General features: G+C 47.6%; 1 protein-coding gene across 1 annotated transcript in view; it reads right to left on the bottom strand.

Annotated features, from left to right (window-relative positions):
* Positions 1-12,500, bottom strand: part of LOC121555982 (fascin) — a 47,622-nt gene that overhangs the window by 11,045 nt on the left and 24,077 nt on the right.

The following is a 12,500-nucleotide window of genomic DNA, read 5'->3' on the forward strand; positions in this document are numbered from 1 at the left end:
GTAGAAACACACCACAGTCAGTCAGTAACCAGTAGAAACACACCACAGTCAGACAGTCAGTCAGTAACCAGTAGAAACACACTACAGTCAGACAGTCAGTCAGTCACCAGTAGAAACACACTACAGTCAGACAGTCAGTCAGTCAGTAACCAGTAGAAACACACTACAGTCAGACAGTCAGTCAGTCAGTAACCAGTAGAAACACACTACAGTCAGACAGTCAGTCAGTAACCAGTAGAAACACACTACAGTCAGTAACCAGTAGAAACACACTACAGTCAGTCAGACAGTCAGTAACCAGTAGAAACACACTACAGTCAGTCAGTCAGTCAGTAACCAGTAGAAACACACCACAGTCAGTCAGTAACCAGTAGAAACACACCACAGTCAGTCAGTAACCAGTAGAAACACACTACAGTCAGTCAGACAGTAACCAGTAGAAACACACTACAGTCAGTCAGTCAGTAACCAGTAGAAACACACTACAGTCAGTCAGTCAGTAACCAGTAGAAACACACTACAGTCAGTCAGTCAGTAACCAGTAGAAACACACTACAGTCAGTCAGACTGTAACCAGTAGAAACACACCACAGTCAGTCAGTAACCAGTAGAAACACACTACAGTCAGTCAGTCAGTAACCAGTAGAAACACACTACAGTCAGTCAGTCAGTAACCAGTAGAAACACACTACAGTCAGTCAGACAGTAACCAGTAGAAACACACCACAGTCAGTCAGTAACCAGTAGAAACACACCACAGTCAGTCAGTAACCAGTAGAAACACACCAGAGTCAGTCAGTAACCAGTAGAAACACACCACAGTCAGTCAGTAACCAGTAGAAACACACCACAGTCAGACAGTCAGTCAGTAACCAGTAGAAACACACTACAGTCAGACAGTCAGTCAGTCAGTAACCAGTAGAAACACACTACAGTCAGACAGTCAGTCAGTCAGTAACCAGTAGAAACACACTACAGTCAGACAGTCAGTCAGTAACCAGTAGAAACACACTACAGTCAGTCAGTCAGTAACCAGTAGAAACACACTACAGTCAGTCAGTCAGTAACCAGTAGAAACACACTACAGTCAGTCAGTCAGTAACCAGTAGAAACACACTACAGTCAGTCAGTCAGTAACCAGTAGAAACACACTACAGTCAGTCAGACAGTAACCAGTAGAAACACACTACAGTCAGTCAGACAGTAACCAGTAGAAACACACTACAGTCAGTCAGTCAGTAACCAGTAGAAACACACTACAGTCAGTCAGTCAGTAACCAGTAGAAACACACTACAGTCAGACAGTAACCAGTAGAAACACACTACAGTCAGTCAGTCAGTAACCAGTAGAAACACACTACAGTCAGTCAGACAGTAACCAGTAGAAACACACTACAGTCAGTCAGACAGTAACCAGTAGAAACACACTACAGTCAGTCAGTCAGTAACCAGTAGAAACACACTACAGTCAGTCAGTCAGTAACCAGTAGAAACACACCACAGTCAGTCAGTAACCAGTAGAAACACACTACAGTCAGTCAGTCAGTAACCAGTAGAAACACACTACAGTCAGTCAGACAGTAACCAGTAGAAACACACTACAGTCAGTCAGACAGTAACCAGTAGAAACACACTACAGTCAGTCAGTCAGTAACCAGTAGAAACACACTACAGTCAGACAGTAACCAGTAGAAACACACTACAGTCAGTCAGTCAGTAACCAGTAGAAACACACTACAGTCAGTCAGACAGTAACCAGTAGAAACACACTACAGTCAGTCAGTCAGTCAGTCAGTAACCAGTAGAAACACACTACAGTCAGTCAGTCACCAGTAGAAACACACTACAGTCAGTCAGTCAGTAACCAGTAGAAACACACTACAGTCAGTAACCAGTAGAAACACACTACAGTCAGACAGTAACCAGTAGAAACACACTACAGTCAGTCAGTAACCAGTAGAAACACACTACAGTCAGTCAGTTAGTCAGTAACCAGTAGAAACACACTACAGTCAGTCAGTCAGTAACCAGTAGAAACACACTACAGTCAGTCAGTCAGTAACCAGTAGAAACACACTACAGTCAGTCAGTCAGTAACCAGTAGAAACACACTACAGTCAGTCAGTCAGTAACCAGTAGAAACACACTACAGTCAGACAGTAACCAGTAGAAACACACTACAGTCAGTCAGTCAGTAACCAGTAGAAACACACTACAGTCAGTCAGACAGTAACCAGTAGAAACACACTACAGTCAGTCAGACAGTAACCAGTAGAAACACACTACAGTCAGTCAGACAGTAACCAGTAGAAACACACTACAGTCAGTAACCAGTAGAAACACACTACAGTCAGTCAGTAACCAGTAGAAACACACTACAGTCAGACAGTAACCAGTAGAAACACACTACAGTCAGACAGTAACCAGTAGAAACACACTACAGTCAGTCAGTCAGTAACCAGTAGAAACACACTACAGTCAGTCAGACAGTAACCAGTAGAAACACACTACAGTCAGTCAGACAGTAACCAGTAGAAACACACTACAGTCAGTAACCAGTAGAAACACACTACAGTCAGTCAGTAACCAGTAGAAACACACTACAGTCAGACAGTAACCAGTAGAAACACACTACAGTCAGTCACATACTGTCTGGTCAGGATCAGCAACATCAGAGATTAGAGGACGTCCTACAGCTGAACACGTCTAAAACCCAAAGCTGCCAAGCTACACCCAGACCCCTGCCACGGCTGCCAAGCTACACCCAGACCCCTGCCACAGCTGCCAAGCTACACCCAGACCCCTGCCAAGCTACACCCAGACCCCTGCTAAGCTACACCCAGACCCCTGCCACGGCGCCAAGCTACACCCAGACCCCTGCCACAGCTACACCCAGACCCCTGCCACGGCTGCCAAGCTACACCCAGACCCCTGCCACGGCTGCCAAGCTACACCCAGACCCCTGCCAAGCTACAACCAGACCCCTGCCACGGCTGCCAAGCTACACCCAGACCCCTGCCACGGCTGCCAAGCTACACCCAGACCCCTGCCACAGCTGCCAAGCTACACCCAGACCCCTGCCAAGCTACACCCAGACCCCTGCCACAGCTGCCAAGCTACACCCAGACCCCTGCCAAGCTACACCCAGACCCCTGCCAAGCTACACCCAGACCCCTGCCAAGCTACACCCAGACCCCTGCCACGGCTGCCAAGCTACACCCAGACCCCTGCCAAGCTACACCCAGACCCCTGCCACAGCTGCCAAGCTACACCCAGACCCCTGCCAAGCTACACCCAGACCCCTGCCACAGCTGCCAAGCTACACCCAGACCCCTGCCACAGCTGCCAAGCTACACCCAGACCCCTGCCACAGCTGCCAAGCTACACCCAGACCCCTGCCACGGCTGCCAAGCTACACCCAGACCCCTGCCACAGCTGCCAAGCTACACCCAGACCCCTGCCAAGCTACCCTGCCAAGGTTTACCTCCACTTTACTCATATCCTTCCATATCCTTGTCTGTACATAATGCCCTGAATCTTTTCTATAACACCCGGAAATCTGCCCCCTTTATTCTATGTACCCAACGCACTAGAAGACCAGTTCTTAAAGCCTTTAGCCGTATCCTTATTCTAGTCCTCCTCTGTTCCTCTGGTGATGTAGAGGCTAACCCAGGCCCTGTAGTCCCCAGTATCACTCCTACTCCCCAGGAGCTATCATTTGTTGACTTCTGTAATCGCAAAAGTCTTGGTTTCTTGCACATAAATATCAGAAGTCTACTTCCTAAGTTTGAGTTATTCACTGCGTTAGCACACTCTGCCAACCCTGATGTTCTAGCAGTGTCTGAATCCTGGCTCAGGAAGGCCACCAAAAATTCTGAAATTTCCATCCCCAACTATAACATTTTCCGTCTAGATAGAACTGCCAAAGGGGGTGGAGTTGCAATCTACTGTAGAGATAGCCTACAGAGCTCTATCATACTATCCAGGTCTGTGCCCAAACAGTTTGAGCTTCTACTTCTAAAAATCCACCTTTCCAGAAATAAGTCTCTCACTGTTGCCGCTTGCTACAGACCCCCTCAGCCCCCAGCTGTGCCCTGGACACCATATGTGAATTGATTGCCCCCCATTTATCCTCTGAGTTTGTACTGCTTGGTGACCTAAATTGGGATATGCTTAATACCCCAGCCATCCTACAATCCAAGCTAGATGCCCTCAACCTCACGCAAATTATCAACGAACCTACCAGGTACAACCCTAAATCCTTAAACATAGGTACCCTCATAGATATCATCCTGACTAACATACCCTCTAAATACACCTCAGCTGTCTTCAACCAGGATCTCAGCGATCACTGCCTTATTGCCTGCGTCCGTAACGGGTCCGCGGTCAAACAACCACCCCTCATCACTGTCAAACGCTCCCTAAAACACTTTAGCGAGGAGGCCTTCCTAATTGACCTGGCCCAGGTATCCTGGATGGATATAGATCTCATTCCGTCAGTAGAGGATGCCTGGTTGTTCCTTAAAAGTAATTTCCTCTCAATCTTAAATAAACATGCCCCATTCAAAAAATACAGAACTAAGAACCGATATAGCCCCTGGTTCTCCTCAGACTTGACTGCCCTTGACCAGCACAAAAACATCCTGTGGCGTACAGCATTAGCATCAAATAGCCCCCGCGATATGCAACTTTTCAGGAAGTTAGGAACCAATATACACAAGCAGTCAGGAAAGCAAAGGCTAACTTTTTCAAACAGAAATTTGCATCCTGTAGCACTAACTCCAAAAAAGTTTTGGGACACTGTAAAGTCCATGGAGAATAAGAGCACTTCCTCCCAGCTGCCCACTGCACTGAGGCTAGGAAACACTATCACCACCGATAAATCTACAATAATCGAGAATTTCAACAAGCATTTTGCTACAGCTGGCCATGCTTTCCATCTGGCTACCACTAACCCGGCCACCAACTCTGCACCCTCTGCTGCAACTTGCCCATGCCCCCCGCTTCTCCTTCACACAAATTCAGACAGCTGATGTTTTGAAAGCGCTGCAAAATCTGGACCCCTACAAATCAGCTGGGCTAGACAATCTGGACCCTTTCTTCCTAAAACTAGCCGCCGAAATTGTCGCAACCCCTATTACTAGTCTGTTCAACCTCTCCTTCATAACGTCTGAGATCCCCAGAGATTGGAAAGCTGCCGCGGTCATCCCCCTCTTCAAAGGGGGTGACACTCTAGATCCAAACTGCTACAGACCTATATCCATCCTGCCCTGCCTTTCGAAAGTATTCGAAAGCCAAGTTAATAAACAGATCATCGACCATTTCGAATACCACCGTACCTTCTCCGCTATGCAATCTGGTTTCCGAGCTGGTCACGGGTGCACTTCAGCCACGCTCAAGGTCCTAAACGATATTATAACCGCGATTGATAATAGACAGTACTGTGCAGCCGTCTTCATCGACCTGGCCAAGGCTTTCGACTCTGTCAACCACCGCATTCTTATTGGCAGACTAAATAGCCTTGGTTTCTCAAATGACTGCCTCGCCTGGTTCACCAACTACTTCTCAGATAGAGTTCAGTGTGTCAAATCGGAGGGCCTGTTGTCTGGACCTATGGCAGTCTCTATGGGGGTGCCACAGGGTTCAATTCTTGGGCCGACACTTTTCTCTGTGTATATCAATGATGTCGCTCTTGCTGCTGGTGACTCTCAGATCCACCTCTACGCAGACGACACCATTTTGTATACATCTGGCCCTTCATTGGACACTGTGTTAACAAACCTCCAAAACGAGCTTCAATGCCATACAACAATCCTTCAGTAGCCTTCAACTGCTCTTAAACACTAGTAAAACTAAATGCATGCTTTTCAATCGAACGCTGCTAGCACCCGCCCACCCGACTAGAATCACCACTCTGACGGGTCTGACCTAGAGTATGTGGACAACTACAAATATCTAGGTGTCTGGTTAGACTGTAAACTCAACTTCCAGACTCACATAAAGAATCTCCAATCCAAAGTTAAATCTAGAATCGGCTTCCTATTTCGCAACAAAGCCTCCTTCACTCATGCTGCCAAACATGCCCTCGTAAAACTGACTATCCTACCGATCCTTGACTTCGGCGATGTCATTTATAAAATAGCCTCCAACACTCTACTCAGCAAATTGGATGTAGTCTATCACAGTGCCATCCGTTTTGTCTCCAAAGCCCCATACACTACCCACCACTGTGACCTGTACGCTCTTGTTGGCTGGTCCTCACTACATGTTCGTCGTCAAACCCACTGGCTCCAGGCCATCTATAAATCACTGCTAGGCAAATCCCCGCCTTATCTTAGCTCATTGGTCACCATAGCAGCACCCACCCGTAGTCTGCGCTCCAGCAGGTATATCTCACTGGTCATTCCCAAAGCCAACACCTCCTTTGGCCGCCATTCCTTCCAGTTCTCTGCTGCCAATGACTGGAACGAATTGCAAAAATCTCTGAAGCTGGAGACTCTTATCTCCCTCAATAACTTTAAGCATCAGTTGTCAGAGCACCTTACCGATCACTGCACCTGTACACAGCCCATCTGAAATTAGCCCACCCAACTACCTCATCCCTATATTGTTATTTAATTTGCTCTTTTGCAGTCCAGTATCTCTATTTGCACATAATCTCTTGCACATCTAGCATTCCAGTGTTAATACTATTGTAATTATTCTGCACTATAGCCTATTTATTGCCTTACCTCCATAACTTGCTACATTTGCACACACTGTATATATATTTTCTGTTGTATCTCTGACTTTATGTTTTTTTACCCCATATGTAACTCTGTGTTGTTTTTGTTGCACTACTTTGCTTTGTCTTGGCCAGGTCGCAGTTGTAAATGAGAACCTGTTCTCAACTGGCTTACCTGGTTAAATAAAGGTGAAATAAAAAAAAAAAAAAAAAACACCCAGACCCCTGCCACGGCTGCCAAGCTACACCCAGACCCCTGCCAAGCTACACCCAGACCCCTGCCACAGCTGCCAAGCTACACCCAGACCCCTGCCAAGCTACACCCAGACCCCTGCCAAGCTACACCCAGACCCCTGCCAAGCTACACCCAGACCCCTGCCAAGCTACACCCAGACCCCTGCCAAGCTACACCCAGACCCCTGCCAAGCTACACCCAGACCCCTGCCAAGCTACACCCAGACCCCTGCCAAGCTACACCCAGACCCCTGCCACAGCTGCCAAGCTACACCCAGACCCCTGCCAAGCTACACCCAGACCCCTGCCACGGCTGCCAAGCTACACCCAGACCCCTGCCACGGCTGCCAAGCTACACCCAGACCCCTGCCAAGCTACACCCAGACCCCTGCCACGGCTGCCAAGCTACACCCAGACCCCTGCCACAGCTCCAGGGGTTTAATCATACATGGAATTATGGTTTATAAAACAGTTAGGAGGATGCAGCCAGAGGGAGGGAGGGAGGGAGGAGCACCAGAGGAGGGAGGGAGGGAGGGAGGAGCACCAGAGGAGGGAGGGAGGGAGGGAGGGAGGAGCACCAGAGGAGGGAGGGAGGGAGGGAGGGAGGAGCACCAGAGGAGGGAGGGAGGGAGGGAGGGAGGAGCACCAGAGGAGGGAGGGAGGGAGGGAGGGAGGAGCACCAGAGGAGGGAGGGAGGGAGGGAGGAGGAGCACCAGAGGAGGGAGGGAGGGAGGGAGGGAGGAGCACCAGAGGAGGGAGGGAGGGAGGGAGGGAGGAGCACCAGAGGAGGGAGGGAGGGAGGGAGGGAGGAGCACCAGAGGAGGGAGGGAGGGAGGATGCAGCCAGAGGAGGGAGGGAGGGAGGGAGGAGCACCGGAGGGAGGGAGGGAGGGAGGAGCACCAGAGGAGGGAGGGAGGAGCACCAGAGGAGGGAGGGAGGGAGGGAGGAGCACCAGAGGAGGGAGGGAGGAGCACCAGAGGAGGGAGGGAGGGAGGGAGGATGCAGCCAGAGGAGGGAGGGAGGGAGGGAGGATGCAGCCAGAGGAGGGAGGGAGGGAGGGAGGATGCAGCCAGAGGAGGGAGGGAGGAGCACCAGAGGAGGGAGGGAGGGAGGGAGGAGCACCAGAGGAGGGAGGGAGGGAGGGAGGGAGGGAGGAGCACCAGAGGAGGGAGGGAGGGAGGGAGGAGCACCAGAGGAGGGAGGGAGGGAGGGAGGAGCACCAGAGGAGGGAGGGAGGGAGGGAGGAGCACCAGAGGAGGGAGGGAGGGAGGGAGGAGCACCAGAGGAGGGAGGGAGGGAGGGAGGAGCACCAGAGGTCATTAAAAAAAATCACAAACTCCATCAGGGGCACATAAAGACAGAATGAAACTCAAAACAGTCTTCATCATAAGGAAGGTTTCTGGGTCAAGAGGTGAACAAGGTGATTTAGCTCACTAAAGAAATCTAAAGCCAAAGATGTGTTTGGGCTGGACTCTACCTTTCTTAAAAACTACAAAGAGTCACTCACTATGCCCCATTACTAAGGTTACCAACACATCTATTGGGGTGGGGGGTTTCCAAGGGTCTGGAAGTCGGCCATAATAACGGCCATCTTTAAATCATGTGACCCTGCTGACGTGAGTAGAGTACCTACAATACACCGACATGTCTTGTATTCCAGATCATACATTTCCTGGCTCCTCCCGCCTCCACTTAGTACTTTAGTCTAACAGAAAACCCAACCCCCACGGCAGCAGGTCCACAAGGTAATAATAATATTAATATGCCATTTAGCAGACGCTTTTATCCAAAGCGACTTAGTCATGTGCGCATACATTTTTACGTATGGGTGGTCCCGGGGAATCGAACCCACTACCCTGGCGTTACAAGCGCCGTGCTCTACCAATTGAGCTACAGAGGACCACAAGGTGCTGCCATGAGAGGTGACCGTATAGTTCCCTTAAGGAAAAGCACCATGAGAGGTGACCGTATAGTTCCCTGAAGGAAAAGCACCATGAGAGGTGACCGTATAGTTCCCTGAAGGAAAAGCACCATGAGAGGTGACCGTGATAGTTCCCTGAAGGAAAAGCACCATGAGAGGTGACCGTGTAGTTCCCTGAAGGAAAAGCACCATGAGAGGTGACCGTATAGTTCCCTGAAGGAAAAGCACCATGAGAGGTGACCGTATAGTTCCCTGAAGGAAAAGCACCATGAGAGGTGACCGTATAGTTCCCTGAAGGAAAAGCACCATGAGAGGTGACCGTGTAGTTCCCTGAAGGAAAAGCACCATGAGAGGTGACCGTATAGTTCCCTGAAGGAAAAGCACCATGAGAGGTGACCGTATAGTTCCCTGAAGGAAAAGCACCATGAGAGGTGACCGTATAGTTCCCTTAAGGAAAAGCACCATATAGTTCCCTTAAGGAAAAGCACCATGAGAGGTGACCGTATAGTTCCCTTAAGGAAAAGCACCTTTAGTCAATCTGCTTTCTCTGTGAGAGCTTCCCATGTCTGGAACAAACTGCCATCAGACACACACAACTGCCCCACCTATCACACCTTCACAAATAACATCAAGACATGGCTGAAGGCCAATCAGACCAGTGAACATAAAGTCATGGCTGAAGGCCAGACAGACATAATCCCTAAAATAAATTCATTAAAAATCCTACAATGTGATTTTCTGGATTTCTTTTTCTCATTTTGTCTGTCATAGTTGACGTGTACCTATGATGAAAATTACAGGCCTCTCTCATCTTTTTAAGTGGGAGAACTTGCACAATTGGTGGCTGACTAAATACTTTTTTCCCCCACTGTATAGAGTTGAAGTCGGAAGTTTACATATACTTTAGCCAAATACATTTAAACAGATTTTCACAATTCCTGACATTTAATCCTAGTAAAAATTCCCTGTCTTAGGTCAGTTAGGATCACCACTTTATTTTAAGAATGTGAAATGTCAGAATAATAGTAGAGAGAATGATTTATTTCAGGTTTTATTTCTTTCATCACATTCCCAGTGGGTCAGAAGCTTACATACACTCAATTAGTATTTGGTAGCATTGCCTTTAAATTGTTTAACTTGGGTCAAACGTTTCAGGTAGCCTTTCACAAGCTTCCCACAATAAGCTGGGTGAATTTTTGTCCCATTCCTCCTGACAGAGCTGGTGTAACTGAGTCAGGTTTGTAGGCCTCCTTGCTCGCACACGCTTTTTCAGTTCTGCCCACAAATGTTCTATAGGATTGAGGTCAGGGCTTTGTGATGGCCACTCCAATACCTTGACTTTGTTGTCCTTAAGCCATAACTTTGGAAGTATGCTTGAGGTCATTGTCCATTTGGAAGAACCATTTGCGACCAAGCTTTAACTTCCTGACTGATGTCTTGATGTTGCTTCAATATATCCACATCATTTTCCTTCCTCATGATACCATCTATTTTGTGAAGTGCACCAGTCCCTCCTGCAGCAAAGCACCCCCACAGCATGATGCTGCCACCCCGTGCTTCATGGTTGGGATGGTGTTCTTCGGCTTGCAAGCAACCCCCTTTTTCCTCCAAACATAACGATGGTCATAATGGCCAAACAGTTCTATTTTTGTTTCATCAGACCAGAGGACATTTCTCCAAAAAGTACGATCTTTGTCCCCATGTGCAGTTGCAAACCGTAGTCTGGCTTTTTTATGGCGGTTTTGGAGCAGTGGCTTCTTCCTTGCTGAGCGGCCTTTCAGGTTATGTTGATAGACTCGTTTGACTGTGGATATAGATACTTTTGTACCTGTTCCCTCCAGCATCTTCATAAGGTCCTTTGCTGTTGTTCTGGGACTGATTTGCACTTTTCGCACCAAAGTACGTTCGTCTCTTGGAGACAGAACGCATCTCCTTCCTGAGCGGTATGACGGCTGCGTGGTCCCATGGTGTTTATACTTGCGTACTATTGTTTGTACAGATGAACGTGGTACCTTCAGGCGTTTGGAAATTGCTCCCAAGGATAACCAGACTTGTGGAGGTCTACCATTTTTTTTCCCATGGGGTCTTGTCTGATTTCGTTTGATTTCCCCATGATGTCAAGCAAAGAGGCACTGAGTTTGAAGGTAGGCCTTGAAATACATCCACAGGTACACCTTCAATTGACTCAAATGTCAATTAGCCTATCAGAAGCTTCTAAAGCCATGACATCATTTTCTGGAATTTTCCAAGCTGTTTAAAAGGCACAGTCAACTTAGTGAATGTAAACTTCTGACCCCACTGGAATTGTGATACAGTGAATTATAAGTGAAATAATCTGTCTGTAAACAATTGTTGGAAAAATGACTTGTGTCATGCACAAAGTAGATGTCCTAACCGACTTGCCAAAACTATAGTTTGTTAACAAGAAATTTGTGGAGTGGTTGAAAAACGAGTTTTAATGACTCCAACCTAAGTGTATGTAAACTTCCGACTTCAACTGTAGATTAAAATTAAATTAATACAATTTTGAAACATTAAAATGCCACTACTCTACTATAGCACACAATACAGGTGTATGTTATAATAATAATAATAATAATAATAATAATAATAATAATAATAAGCCATTTAGCAGACGCTTTTATCCAAAGCGACTTACAGTCATGCGTGCATACATTTGTGTGTATGGGTGGTCCCGGGGATCGAACCCACTACCTTGGCGTTACAAGCACCATGCTCTACCAGCTGAGCTACAGAGTGTGTATGTTATGTGTACGTGTGTGTCTGTGTGTGTGTGTGTCTCTTCACAGTCCCTGCTGTTCCATGAGGTGTATTTTTATCTGTTTTTTAAATCTGATTCTACTGCTTGCATCAGTTACTTGATGTGGAATAGAGTTCCATGTAGTCATGGCTCTATGTAGTACTGTGCGCCTCCCATAGTCTGTTCTGGGACTTGGGGACTGTGAAGAGCCCTCTGGTGACATGTCTTGTGGGGTATGCATGGGTGTCTGAGCTGTGTGCTAGTAGTTTAAACAGACCGCTCGGCGCATTCAGCTTGTCAACACTTCTTACAAAAACAAGTAGTGATGAAGTCAATCTCTCTTCCACTTTGAGCCATGAGAGACTGACATGCATGTCATTAATGTTAGCTCTACGTGCACGTTTAAGGGCCAGTCATGCTGCCCTGTTCTGAGCCAACTGTAATTTTCCCAAGTCCCTCTTTGTGGCACCTGACCACATGACAGAACAGTAGTCCAGGTGTGACAAAACTAGGGCCTGTAGGACCTGCCTTGTTGATAGTGCTGTTAAGGTAGAGCAGCACTTTATTATGGACAGACTTCTCCACATCTTAGCTGCTGTTGTATCAATATGTTTTGACCATGACAGTTTACAATCCAGGGTTACTCCAAGCAGTTTAGTCTACTCAACTTGCTCAATTTCCACATTATTCATTACGAGATGTAGTTGAGGTTTAGGGTTTACTCAAAGCCAGTGGCATGTCGTTTAGTAAAGACTGAAAAAAGTAAGGGGCCTAGACAGCTGCCCTGGGGAATTCCTGATTCTACCTGGATTATGTTGGGAGAGGCTTGCATTAAAGAACACCCTCTGTGTTCTGTTAGA

Source organism: Coregonus clupeaformis, unplaced genomic scaffold (genome assembly GCF_020615455.1).
Source record: "Coregonus clupeaformis isolate EN_2021a unplaced genomic scaffold, ASM2061545v1 scaf0656, whole genome shotgun sequence".
Taxonomy (NCBI): Eukaryota; Metazoa; Chordata; class Actinopteri; order Salmoniformes; family Salmonidae; genus Coregonus; species Coregonus clupeaformis.